The sequence below is a fragment of the Hibiscus syriacus genome, unplaced genomic scaffold, assembly GCF_006381635.1.
Source record: "Hibiscus syriacus cultivar Baekdansim isolate YM2019G1 unplaced genomic scaffold, ASM638163v2 tig00116989_pilon, whole genome shotgun sequence".
Taxonomy (NCBI): Eukaryota; Viridiplantae; Streptophyta; class Magnoliopsida; order Malvales; family Malvaceae; genus Hibiscus; species Hibiscus syriacus.
Window position 1 is genome coordinate 1,966,806 of NW_024063508.1, and position 15,077 is coordinate 1,981,882.

Here is a 15,077-nt window from a genome sequence, read left to right on the forward strand (position 1 = left end):
CCATTATTTCCAGAGATGATCTACCCTAATTAAGCAACGAAGCATATCCCCTTTTCAGATTTCATCTTCAAGAATCTCTCGAAATGTTGTTCAAATCGAGTCTCACTTGAGATAATATCAGATTCCAAATAACGAAATCGACCGGACGAAAACTCATTGTCTCTTCATCTTTACACTGTTCTGGTTAACATACGAATCGACGAAGAGGGGCAGCTATCGACGCCCGTTTCGTCTAAATACCATTATTATTATTATTATTATTATTATTATTATTATTATTATTATTATTATTATTTGTTTTCAGGTTTCAACCAAACCTAGCAAGCCTATACTTGAAGCCCAACATCAACCGGCCTAAATAGTGAACCCAACAGAACAGGCCCGAACACCAGTCGAACAAAAATATGTAACTAAGGTTTGAAACTGTAATTTCCAGCCACCATCGCTCACACCGTTATCCCCTCTGTTTCCACTAATTCGGTTTCCAGCCATTATCAACACTTGCCAAACCCATTGACAGTACCCATCAAACCAGCAAATTAACCCAAAATGAACCATAAAACAACAAAAGTGAAATCATTTCCCTTACCTGTTAACCCTCAGATGTGACTCAGTTGAACCCGTGACCTCCATCGTCATCATCACCTCAATCAATCATTCATCTACCAGTCATTTTTGTTGCACCAATCCCCTACCACAACCATCCCAACCAACCACACAACAGTTAGCATTGTTGCTCCAACACGCTACCGCCAAGCAGTTTTTTATAATTTTTCTTTCATATGTGTAACAAAGGATATAAAACCCTAAACAAAAGGATATAGATGGTTCCTCTTCCCCTGAAAAAAAGAGATTAGCAAGAAATAAAAAAATGAGGTTTTTTACCATTTTGAATGTAACTTTTTCAGATTTTCATTTATGTTTCTGTTTGTGTGAATGTGTGTCGATTCAAAGAAAAAAATGGGGAAGAGAGAGTTAGATATGTTTACCTGAGTTTGTAGTGGTATTCGTCAGAGAGGTCAGGGTCATGAAGGAGAGCAGATAGTCCCTTTTAACTTTTAGAGGTCTTGTATTTGGTTATTAAAGGCCAAAGGGAGGGTTAGAACAAAAATTGTGACCAATCGTAACCTTAAAGTCGTCAGAGAGGGAATCCAAAAGGTATAAGGTCATTTTAGAAGGTTTATAGGTTTTATTCGGTAGTTTTTACTTCGAATCTAGGCTTATGAGGTCAAATCAGAGCGAAAGGGTCATTTTAGGTATGGTTTAGGGGTTCTAACTATCATGTGTGGTAGTTGAAACGATGGCCGAAGCGGCGGTATCGAGCGGCCAGAAGGAAACCGATAGAGGAAGAAAGTAGAGAGTTAAGAGTGTTGGAGATTTTTTCTAGGATTCGGTTAAAAATGAAAAAAATGAGAAAAATGGGTTATATAAGGGAAGTTTAGGGTAAAATCACGCTTAGGTCCCCTAAGTTAGCAGCGTTTTTGCATGTTCGTCACCTATAGGAACCAAAGTTTTCATTTACCTACTTTTATGTATGTTATATATATATTTGGGGTATTTGTTGTTTAGTCCCCCATAGTTTAGCGTGTTTTTGCATGTTGGTTACCTGTCGATTACCCGTTTTTATGCATGTTACATATATTTTGGGGTATTTTCTATTTAGTCCCCTATAGTTTAGCGTGTTTTTACATTATGGTCACCTATAGGGACCAAAGTTGTTATTTACTCATTTTCATGTATGTTATGTATTTTTTTGGAATATTTGTTTTTTAGTCCCCATACTTTCGTCGTGTTTTTGTATTTTGGTCATGTGTAGTGACTATTTAATTTTATTTTAATATTCCTGTATTGATTTAGTAATTTACGTATTTTTCTTTAAAAGCATGTTTTAGGCTTGTAAAAAAGGAATAATAATTAAATAGTCCATGTAGTTTTAGCACAGTTATATTTTGGTTTATGATCTGTTTTTATTATTTAATTTAACCATGCAATTTTATTTTATTTTAACTTGGTCCCCATGTCTTATTTATTTTTATTCATTACAATTTTGGCACTTAATGTTAAAAATGTTCATTTTGGTCACTTTTGCACTTTATTTTATTTTAATTTTTGACATGATGATTTATTTGTTTACATTCTAGTCCTATTTGCATATTGCTTTATTTTAGTTTTTTCATGTTGCTTTTATGTTATTTTATTTTAGTCACTACTTAGTTATGTTCTCTATTTTAAATTAATTTGCATGACACCCTCATAGGAATTTCTTGAATCGAATCAAAATAATTTGACTAAGGGTAATATTTGTTCATTTTTAGATTGTCATAAAGTGAATGTCTATAAGAAAGTTACTTTCGATAATTAAAAAATGAAAGTCTATCCCATTAAGTGACACAAATTACTATTTTTGGGTGTCAAATTACACCCTAATTGGTAGAGACTCTCCGAACCATGTTTTATTATTAAAAAGGTCACCAAATTATTTGAGACGAGATCTTTTAAAAATCACTTTGAAAAATTAAATTTATTTTTGTTGTGTTTTTTAAGAAAAATTGTTTCGACAATACTTTAGATTGTTTGGTATTTCATAAGATGAAAATCTAACACTGGATAAATTTTATACATTTTCTATGCATTTTTGTTCCAGGTAATATCGATACGAGCTCGAATTGGCATATAGGCGATATTGCAAATAGGTAGAAATTATGGTGTCCTTGAATAATCATTATTGACTGATCACGTGTCTCTGCATCCTTCACTATTAGATCCAGACCACCTCCTTTCAGTTCAGTTCAAGTTCACACATTCAACTCAATACACACGCTCCCTTTTTGTAGAACCTAATACTACTGATTGTGAGAAGCGTAAGGCTTAGCTGGTTTTGTTTAACTGGTATAAATGTGTCCTCTTAACCCATATGATGTGTTAAATATTTTTTGTTATTATATTATGTGATGTTATTTGTATGTATGTTCGTATTATGATTATATTTATCTATGACATGTATGATTTCTGATTTTTGTTTTATGACTATTATTTTGTGCATTAAGGTATTACTGTTATTCTACATGAGATCCTCTACGAAGGGCATCATCCTCGTCTTGATTATGCATGAGGTATTATCCCAATCTTGATTTTGCATGAGATCACATCCCCATCCTGATTCTGTATGGGATCATATCTCGTCCTATTTCTGCCTGGGATCCTCTTTGGAGGGCAACATCCCCATCATGTTTCTGATTTCAAATGATTTCCTCCTTGGAGGTTAACTCAAGCTCCTCTTCGAAAGGTAACATCCCCATCCTGATTTTTGTTTTCTACTCTAGATCTACTTTGGAGATCTTAGGTTCCTCTCAGCAAGTAGTGTTTTCCATTCTATTTGTCTAAGACAAGAGGTAAGGTTGTGAAAAACTCTGCATGATTTTCTTGTAATAAATATCGGGTTATATTGTTACTTGATTATTTTATTATTTTTATATTTATATGTGAAATATATAAAGTATTATTTGTATTTAGAGGGCACAATGAGTTGTGTAGCTCACTATGTTTATGTTTCTGTTTTCAGATTATTCATATGTATAACAAGTTTGGCTATCGGGGAGCATTCTCAATTTTCTACTATGTGAGGTTAAATATATATTTTCAACCCTTTTTAACTATGGCATGAGTTTATTTATGATTTTATAATAAGTAAATATTTTTAAAACGATTTATTGAACTAAGATCGTTAGTAAACCATTTTTGTAATCAACAAGACTACACTGATTCAGTTGCAACTTCTAGGCCAGATCTAGGGGATTACATTAAATTATTCAAAAAATGATATCTCTATACAAACATTAACATTAAAAATCCCTATAAAATTTCATAAAATGATATGAAACCCTCATTCTTCTCTTAACCTAGATACTATGTTGTATAGTTGATTACAATGACAACCGGTCTCTGTTACCATCTTCTTAGTTAGTAAAATCCATATTATGTACTCATGGCCTATTATATTGTCTCTTTTAATTTTTAAAATTGTCCTATTAGAAAAGTAAACAAACAACGACACTTATATTTTCTTTTTTATCCTTATATGTCTCACTCTTTCATATTTATCAAAATTAATTTGTTAAACCTATCAATCACCTTTTAGTGATAATTTTTCATTTCTCTTGGTCAAATATGTGTCCTAAAACTATGTAATATAAGACACAAATTATGGGACAGAGAGTAATATTTTCATCTAACGTTTCTATAGAATCAATCGTCTGCTCCCTTCTAGGAGAGTATATTGTGGCTGAACACACTTACTAACACCAACAAAATAAATATAATGAGAAAATTAACTTTCAATGTTTATTTAAATGATCACTTTAGTTTATATTTTTTAAAATATTTTAACTCTCAACGTTATATTTTCATTAAAATAAGTTTTATTAAATAAAAATCATTATTTGACTAATATTCCACACATATGTTGTTGATGTGTCATTTTCACATGTTCTCAATTAGTTGACATGTCATATATTACATCACCAAAATAAACAATATGTAAAGTGTACAAGGCGACAACTTGTAGCGATGTGAATTGGAGTCCACGGCCCCTGATGTCCACATTTATGCAGAGTACATTCTTTTTTATATTTTAGTTGTACAAGCTTACTTTTGATCCATAAACAATATATTCTTTAGTAATGATATTTTTGGACTTAATTTCTATTTAGAAACTTTTAATTCACTATACGAACTAAACGATCTCAGTAGTTAAGGAATTTGTTATTATCTTTTGAAGTCTTAGGATCGAACACCACTTATGTCATAAAGTGATACAATTGCTCAAACTCAATATATCTATGGAAAGCAAAGTTCTCTTTTATCACTGAGGCTACTTGATGGATTCATAAAATTTAAATAATTATAACATAGTTGAAAGAAAATATTGTATAAAAGTATTTTTATAAAATTTAATTCAACAAATAATTATAAATTCTATACGTGCACATATATTAACTCTATTGAATACTAGTGATTATAAGGCATTATATGTTTAAAAGTTTATTCATTAATTGACAAAGCGCACACATCATGATTGTTCGAACTCAAGATCTCTAGCAAAAACAATATTCTCTTTTACCAATAAGGTCACTTAATGCGCTCAATATATTATTATATTTATTATTAATTATTATAAAGTTATAATTTTTTACACAATCCAAGTGATATAGATAGTAAAAGAATTGTTGTTATTCTTAAAGGTCTCGAGTTTGAGTACTAGGACTACTAGGGGAATGAGTATTCAATGTCAATAGTTGAGAGTTATCTTTGATTATATATATTACCTTGTATTTACCATAGATTAAAAAAGTTATAATTTTTAATAATTTATCAATGAAATTAATACTAATTAATCCGTTACATTAACTCAATCAAAATTTTAATAATAAGTATAAATGAAAACACGAACAACATTTGCAATACTCAAACCCCTATTTGATTATTCAAAATAAAACAAGAAAAATAATGCAATTTTTCAGTTTGTTTTTAGTTTTCTTAAACTCAAAATGAAGTTGCCCATTAAAATTGAATTCCTCACTCTTTGGTCAAATTAAAGGAAACCTAGGTTTGTTTTTAGGCTAAGGAAACTCTTTTTAAGGAGTTCGAAGTCATGATGGGTTGAATTTTTTTTAATCATTGAACCTAAATATATAGCCCTTCCAATTTATATTAAAAAAATGTATTAATTTTAGCCTAAAGTGAGTTTCAAAGTTGGGGATATTTAATGCAACCCAAAGTATACTGCAACCTTAATCTTTGTTACTTCAAAATTGGCTTGCTTAATTAAGTAGCGCCGCCCTTTCACTTGCTGTATGGCTCCGTCCAATTTTTCCGAACATTTCTAAAATTGTATTTACTCGTTAGTTGTGAATAAAACTCAATTTGATTTAAAAATATATCTTTTTTAATCGATTTAAATTAACTTTAAATTATAATTTTATAGATTCAATCAAATTTTTTTTTTAATTTGAGTCAAGTTATAAAATTAAACTCAAATAACTCAAAATAATTAGTAATTAGCTGATTAATTTTAAGTTCGAGTCTAGTCCCTCGACTTAAATCATATATGTCGGAACTGTCCTTAAGCTTTTTAGGGCTATGGTGAGGAGCGATCCAACTTAATCATGGAAAAGGTTGGGTTTTAAAAATAAATGCATAAATTAATAAAATTGGAGTCACCATTGACCTTTGAGTTAGGTAAGTCGAATACCTAAAAAATATCCTTTAAAATAATTTTAAGAAAATAATTTTAAAAGATAAAAATGGTATGCGTTTAACCAGAATTTTGTGTTGAAAAAGGGTTCGGGAGTCGATTACGTGGGAAATATTAGCACCCCACAGCGCCTAAAATCGGTACCTAAGTGATTATACGTCATCTAAATATTGAAATTGACAATTTTGAATATACATTTAAATTATGATCCTCTTTTGAAAAAAATATAAGGGGTATTATTTTGCACGAACATTCTCAAAAAATTCCTTCTTTTTAGTTAAGAGGGCATTTCCATTGATTCCCCATACAAAATAATATTGATCTATTTTTAGTGAAATACATATATTAAATTTATTTTAACAAAAAAAACTCATTTGAATATAAAATGTATTATTTTATTCGAACAATTATTGGAAACACTCTTGTCAATTAAGGAGTATTTCCATAAATTCCTCATGTTAAATAATATTTGAAACTATTACAACTTAGCAATAAAGTAACAAATATGTAAATGATGGATTAAAATAATAAAGATGGTGACTTTAGGGATTAAACTATTTAACCAACAAGAAATCAAGGCAACCATTGCAAATATATTAAAAATGTAGTGTCTACCTACATTTATACTAAAGCGTTGATTAATACTCTTCAAGTGTCTATATATATTTATTAACATAAATTAACATAGAAAACAGTGATAATAAATAATAAGAGACACTTATATATTCTAAAGCATACACAAGGGACATAAAATGATTATATATATATATTCAATATCCATTGGACTCATACAAATGAACTAATAACACAAACATCAATCTTTTTCAAAAAAAAAAATGGTGAATGAACCTATGTACATAAATGAAAAAAAAAATAAAAAATATGCATAGTGATCAAAATGAAAGGACAAGCAAATCCAATCGTATAATAGAAAATCTAAGGACTTAATCGGCTGATTAAACAAACATGAGTCATCAACATAAAAATTATATATTCCATGGACCAAAATCGAAGCAAGCCCATTAGCATGTGTATGATTAAAATAAAAGATTCAAAAACAATATGTTAAATGTACAAGAAAATAAGAAATTTAAAATAACTAAGCCTATGGACTAAAATAAAACATGAAACAAGTAAAGAACTCGAAATGGAAGGATAAACTTTCATTAAGTGACCAAAATGTGTGTTTACAAAGCTAGAACTTTCCTTGTACGATTAGCCCATGCGCTAAACACATGGCTTTCCTCATTCCGTCAAAACGACGTCACACGGGGGTTGGGATATAACCCAATATAAGGGTATTTTATTTTCATTACTTACCTCTATTTTTCAGTCGCTCTCTCCCTACTCCCCCTTCTTCTCTTTCTTCTCCCGATGAGGAAATAACCACTCCAGCTACCATAAATCGATGGCCAGGGGATACAAAACGCTCAGGACAGCACCTCCTCCCAAAACAACACCTTTCACAGCCAAACCCCCATTTATTTAACCCCAAAAAATACCCAAACCCAAAAAAAAAACTAACCCCTAAATGTACAAGTTTTACCTTCAGCAATGGAACCTTGTTGTTCTAGTGAAACAAATCAATGGCTAAATCCTTAAATGTGGGTCTTTTCCTTCCTTTTTTATTCCTTTTTTTTTTGTTTGAATATTTGCCCTCTTCTTTTTTGTTCGAAAAATCTCCTTTTTTCTCTTTGGATGATCTTTTTTCGAATGGCTTCCCTATTCTCTTTATTCTCTTTTTTTGTCTCATTCGATTGTTTATTGATCTTTAGGCCGGTGAGGAAAATTAGGACATTTAATGTCCCAAATTTTCTGGTATTAGGTAGGTTTAGGTGTTTATTTTAAAAATGGATTTGTTGGTTTTTCTGAATTGGTTTTTTGCTTTTACTATTCGTGGGATGATGATGATGGTCGAAACAGAGGCTGTCGGATAACGAGATAGGAGAGAACAGTGGCGGCAGTAGGAGACTCCGACTGGCAGTGGAAGTGATTGTGGAGGCATGGCCTGGAAATCATAAGGTTCCCAACCCTAATTGCTTGTTTGGGTTTTTGGGTTTGGACCACTTTTGGGACTCACTATTTAGGCTTACGTTGGCCTTCGGTTTGGGTTGTAATTTTGAGCCCGATTGGGCATGTTGTAAAGGCGTGCAAGAAAATAAAATATAAATGTGCATATAAATAATAATAATAACATCGAGATGAAAAACATTGTCGACAGATGCCCCTCTTTTCCTATTCTATTTAAAAGAATAGGAAAAGACGAAGAGACAATGATTTTTCGTCCGATCAACTCCATACTTTGAAATCTGATGAGCGATCTGCTCCACTGTTTCACCACCAGAGTAGATCAGATCGAAAAATGTTGACTCATTCCACTGTTCTTCAGGGAAGATTGAATCGAGGTAGACTTGTTCCACTATCACTCAGGGAATATCAAATCTTGAAAGAGAGGGAATTGTTCCGCTTATTCTTGAGGAAAATCATATCTAAGGTTGTCGATTCATTCCACTGTTCTTCAGAGAATATTGAATCGAGGATACTTATTCCATTGTTACTCAGGAAATATCAATCTTGAAAGAGAGGGATTGTTCCGCTTTTCTTCAATCTTGAAAGAGAGGGAATTGTTCCGCTTCTTCTTGAGGGAAAATCATATCTAAGGATGTCGATTCATTCCACTGTTCTTCAGAGAATATTGAATCGAGGCAGACTTATTCCATTGTTACTCAGGAAATATCAAATCTTGAAAGAGAGGGATTTGTTCCGCTTTTCTTGAGGGAAAATCAGATCTGGGGACGTCGATTCATACCACTGTTCTTTAGGGAAGATTAAATCGAATTCGATTTGCTTCTCTTATCTTCAAGAATATCAAATATGAAAATTAAACATCAAACCTTGTTAGTATGTATTTGAGAATTCGAAAACATCATACTTGAAGGTTTGAAATTTTAGAGAATCTTTGACCATCGATTTCTCTTGTTGAAACTTGTCTAACAGTCACCGAATATAGGAATCTTCCTCAACTATCATTTGAAACCCTCGATTTTTATAACTTTGAATTGGTTATTTTTCAAAAATTCCACTTTTCATAAAAGATTTAAATGAAAGACTTTGGAAATTGTTTTCTCATTTTTTGGAAAATCATGGGAAAACATCTTGCCCGAAGGACTTATCATCTTGCTTGAAAGGCTTATAGATGACCTGAAGGATTTAAGCATCATTCTCGAAAGACTTACTGATGGCCCGAAAGACTTACCAAATTTGGGAACAGTTTACTAGGTATGAAACTTTTCTTACTTTTCAAAAAATTCAATTTTCATATTTAAATGAGAAACTTTTCTCATTTTTCGAGAGACATTTGAAAACATTCTGCCCGTAGGTCTTATGGATGGCCTGAAGGACTTAACATCTTACTCGAAAGACTTACTGATGGCCTGAATGACTTACCAATTTTGGAAATAGTTTACTAGGTAAGACATTTTTCTTACTTTTAAAAAAATCAATTTTCATATTTAAATGAAAAAAATTTCTAATTTTTTGAAAGACACCTGAAAACATCCTGCCTGAAGGTCTTATGGATGGCCAAGAACGACTTATCATCTTACTCAAAAGACTTAAAGATGACCAGAAGGATTTAAGCATCATGCTCGAAAGACTTACTGATGGCTCAAAGGACTAATGAATTTAGGAAATAGTTTACTAGGTAAGAAACTTTTATTACCTTTCAAAAAAATTAATTTTCAGATTTAAGTGAGAAACATTTCTCATTTTTTGAAAGACATATGAAAACATCCTGCCTAAAGGTCTTATGGATGGAATCTTGCTCGAAATATTTACAGATGACCCAAAGGATTTAAGCAGATAGCCCAAAGGATTTAAGCATCATGCTCGAAACACTAATTGATGGCCCGAAGGACTTATGAATTTTGGAAAGAGTTTACTAGATAAGAAACTTTTCTTACTTTTCAAAAAATTCAATTTTTAAATTTAAATGAGAAACCTTTCTCATATTTCGAGAGATGTGTGAAAACATCCTGCTTAAAGGTCTTATGGATGGCCCGAATGACTTATCATCTTGCTTGAAAAACTTACAGATGACCCGAACGATTTAAGCATTATGCTCAGAAGACTTACTGATGGCACGAAGGACATATGAATTTTGGAAATAGTTTACTAGGTAAGAAACTTTTCTTAGTTTTCAAAAAATTCAATTTTCGTATTTAAATGAGAAACTTTTATCCGTCTTCTAAAAATATGTGAAAACATCCTGCCCGAAGTTTTTATGGATGGCCCAAATGACTTATCATATTGCTCGAAAGACTTATAGATGACTCGGAGGATTTAAACAACATGCTCAAAAGACTTACTGATGGCCGAAAGACTTACTAAGTAAGAAACTTTGGAAATCATTTTCTTCTTTTTAACTTATAAAATGACTTAATGGTCGGGCAAAATGCCCCACATCAAAGTAATGCTTCTTCTGTGGATTGGGCCCACCCTGTTATTCAGGTTCTGCCTCCCTAAACATGATTCCTTGTATTTGATGTTTGAATTCTAGCTTCTTCTTGTTGGAATTTTGATATCAATAATCCTCTCTTTTCATTGGAAGATCTGTAAAACATATATTTATGTGTGAAATGCAAATGCAATGCAATGCCTTTTCTTTTATGCCAATGATGTTCTCATGCATGAATAAATGTTGTTTAAATTTCTTCTGACTCCAAAGTGGGGAACCAAGTCTTTTTCCTCTTTATCACTCTCATCTAGGGTTTACTCAGATATCAGTGTAGCAACTTATGATTTCAAGCTTGTAACTTTGAAGATTCATCTGATCATCTTATGTCTTTGCATCTTCTTTTCCTCTCATCCACATTAAACTCCTAGAAGAAATGTTTCTTGAATTCTTTCTGCGGTCAGTAATATGATATTGATGCCCTTTTTATTATTGACTAAATTGTTGTCAGAGTTACTTTTTCAGGACTCTATAGTTGATTGATGCTCGGCTAGTTTTCTTTTCAAGGTAAGCCCTGCACAAATTCATGGCCTTCCCCTGACACTCAAGTTGTGAGACTCTCTCTCAATGTCATTTTGGTCTGAACCTTGTTATCTCTACATGATCTAGATTTTTGGTCATGTCCCAAGGTGGGTATTTATGTCTCCTTCCTATTTGGTGCCAAAATTCATCCTTGATTGGTCGCACTCTTGCATTTTTTATATGCACTGGGATATGTGCCCCTTTCAAATAGGGTGATCATCTGCTTCTCGACGGGTTACCAGTAACGTAATAATGAAGTGGTTCAAGTTTTATCTTTCATACCTTCTGATCTCTGAACTACTTGCTTTCAAGATTCTGAATGCTTCATTATTCTAGCATCACTTATTATTTTTCTCCAATAGAGGCAGGATGGGCCTCGTCTACTTCAAGGACCTTTTGCATTTGAGACTGTTTGAAAATATTTTTCTCCTTTCTTTTATTTTAGAAATCAAAGAATTAAATAATTTTGTAAAGTATTACTCCTTAATTCATGCTCACAATTGAAGCAAACTATGAACATGAGTTCATAGAATATCAAAAAAATCAACAGCTCTTTTAATATTTTCAAAGTTATAGCTCTTTGACAAATGTCAAAATTGATGAGTTGGCTTCAGGTTGGCTTTCTCTTTACCAAGGTTTTAGTCATCAAAGACGTCATTTCTTTCTCGGTCCTTGTGAAATTATAACATGTACTTCTTTCATGGCTTGGTACTTTAACCGGATGCGGAAAAAATGACATAACTAGCATAATCAATTACTAACTTTATAGAACACTTTTATTTCAGTTCTCTGAAATCTTCCATTTTTTCAAGCTTCACAGACGTCCTTAGTAGAGGTAGTACAGAGCCATCAGTCTAAATATAAAATCCTGAGTGCTTGTGTGAGGTCGACTATAACAGTTGTTCCTCAACTTCTTTAGTCTATTTTACTGAAACTCGTTGCTAGATAAATTTGATTTAATTTGTCATTGTTTGGCTAGCTGAATTTAGCTTTATTGTGTGTGTGTGTGTGTATATTATAATCCTTCATTGGGCTAGCTGAAGGGTTCATCTTATCACAAAGTCTTTGACTTGAAAATTGTAGTGGAGCAAACATCGAACTGTCGAGTACCTAAGCAATTTCATTGTTTGAATGCAATCTATTCATAAATTCGGGGCTTTTAAGTTTCCTCTATAACCAATTACTTTAGTGGAATAGCTCAACTTTATTGTATAATCTATAATAATAATTTTATTAACCTTTTGAGTATTTAGATTTAGAATTTATTAAGCTTATTGAGAAAAACCTGTTATAATCTATATATCTTTGATGATCAGAATATCCATATTAGAGTTTAGTTCCCAAACAACTGGCCTATACTAAATCCATCCACTCCACCATTCCATTTGTGAAGATTAAGATCATCACTGAACGTCCTCAATAGAAGTGTAATCTAGTCAGTTTTACAGTGTCATACATAGGAGATGCCCTATGTTGTCTTGTCCTATGTATACATGTATAACAAGCCTCTTGTTCATTTCCTCATGAGAGGATAAGGCTATATTGGTCCCTGCAACAGAAGGGTATGGTGTTCGAGTGTATCTTCTATGATAAGGCCTAGGGTACTTGTTTTATCAGTTTTCAATCTTGTCACTTTATCAAAGATCCATAACTCTAATCATTTAGAGATTTTTTAATTCAATTGATATTCAAAGAACTGCAAGAGTACAAATTTGATTCAATGCTCACCATCTTTAAATTCGTATAAGTTTATTTAAATATCCTTACAAAAAAGCTGAGAAATGACAAAAAAAATTCAAACAATATGTTACAAATGTAATAAAGTCCCATGATGGATGAAATGATTTCTTCCTAATTAGGATATTCCATCACTCGTCTAATGTAATGGCACTTGACTCAATCGATGCTACACATTGTTCTTTAATGCCTCACTCGAGTTCTTTATCCACTGTTCCATCAATTCTTGTGTCAACGTCCCATTTTCAACAAGCCTCTCTATGTCCTTTAACATCGGTCTACAACTCCCTATAGAATGCCTAGATGCCCCAAGTGGAAATCACAGACAATATCTTGATCATAGATGTGGGCAGAAGGGTATTGTGGCACTTTCGTTGGTCACGGTGTGAAGTATTAACCTTTAATAAAATGGGGGTATAGATATGAGATAGAAGTTTGAAACACCTTAAAAGTATTTCTCAATCGTGAGACTTTCTTTCATCGGTCCAAACGACTAGCTGCTCTTTTTCTTTTGCAACTGAGTGGGCTCTAGACGTGACATTCATTTACATCATCAGCTTTCAATTTTTGATTGGTGTGGCTTTTTGAAGTGAATTTTAAGTTTCCTTCTCTTACTGCATGTTCAATTAATTCCCAACTGTCACAAGATCCTTGAAGTCCCCTGTTGAGTTTTCCAGCATTAACTCGAAGAAAGGATCTAGGAGAGAATTATAAAACGTATTTGATATCTCTTCTTCTAACATGGGAGGTTGAACTTGTGCTGCCACCCCTTTCCATTTTAAGGCATACTCTTTAAAGCCTTCGGCAGATTTAATCCTTATTATTGAATATCTTGACGTTTAGGAGCTAAGCCTTTAACAAATCGATATTGCCCTAAAAAGGCATCAGCTATATGACCCACGTCTTGATCTGCTCTCTATTCAAACGATTGTACCATACTACCGCTAGCCTAGAGAGACTATCATGGAACTAGTGAATCAGTAGATTATCTTCATTTAAGTACCTTTCAATCTTTCTACAAAATATTTTTAAGTGGATTAGGGAAAAATTGGTGCCATCATATTTCTCAAAAGTATACACCCTAAATTCATGTGGGATGACCAAATCCGGGTCCAAGCTGAGTTTTCTCGCTTCTAGTTCTCTGTTAGAGAAATTAATATTTTTCATAGCTCCAATTGCTTCCTTCAACTGCTTGAATTTATCTTCAAATTGCTCATGAATAATGATGTTTTTCCCTAGGTTTGAGCAGGATGCTCCAGGGCAGTTTATTATTCTCGACGTATTAGTCTATTAACACTTATATCCTTTATTAGCTATCTTCTTTCTATCAATAAACTTAGTTTCCATCACCTCAATCATCTGATTCGATACATCTTGTAGAGAACCTGATGATTGATTCCTCATATCCTGTTGTAACCCAGTCAACTATTCTTGCAACAAATCTTGTGATTCCTTATGAGAATGCTCCATTACTTCCATTTATTTGCTCATAATGATGAGGAAGTAGTATGAATGAATGATCTTGTTATTACTGTCTCGTAACCCTCCATAAATTATTTTCATATTTTCATAACCAATGCATGTAAAATGCTTAAATAAACAAATGCATAAACAAATGCGATGCAAATGAATGTATGCAAAATGTGTCATTCCAGAGTGACCATCTTAGAACAACTTCCATTCATGTTCGGCTGTTAAGTTGTCAATCTGATTCAATTCTCTTGCAAAGCCAGCTAAATCAACCAATTTGTGAGCCACATTGCTTGCTTGGGCAACAGCTTCTTGCATGACGTTATCTTTTTCCTTCATCTTCTGCGTCAACTCTCGGAACTGCAGATAATGTTGTTCATTCTTCCTTGTAAGAAAGTCTTTGTGGTTACGAAGTTCTCATGCATGATCTTCGTAATCATATATAATCTTTATCAATGTCTTACTCTTGGTTCTAGTGTCATCTAGCTCAGTATCATTCTAACACTTGTAGCGTTGATATGAAGCTTCCATATTGGCTATAGACATATTCAACATCTGATTTTTGGCTTGACATCTTCCCAA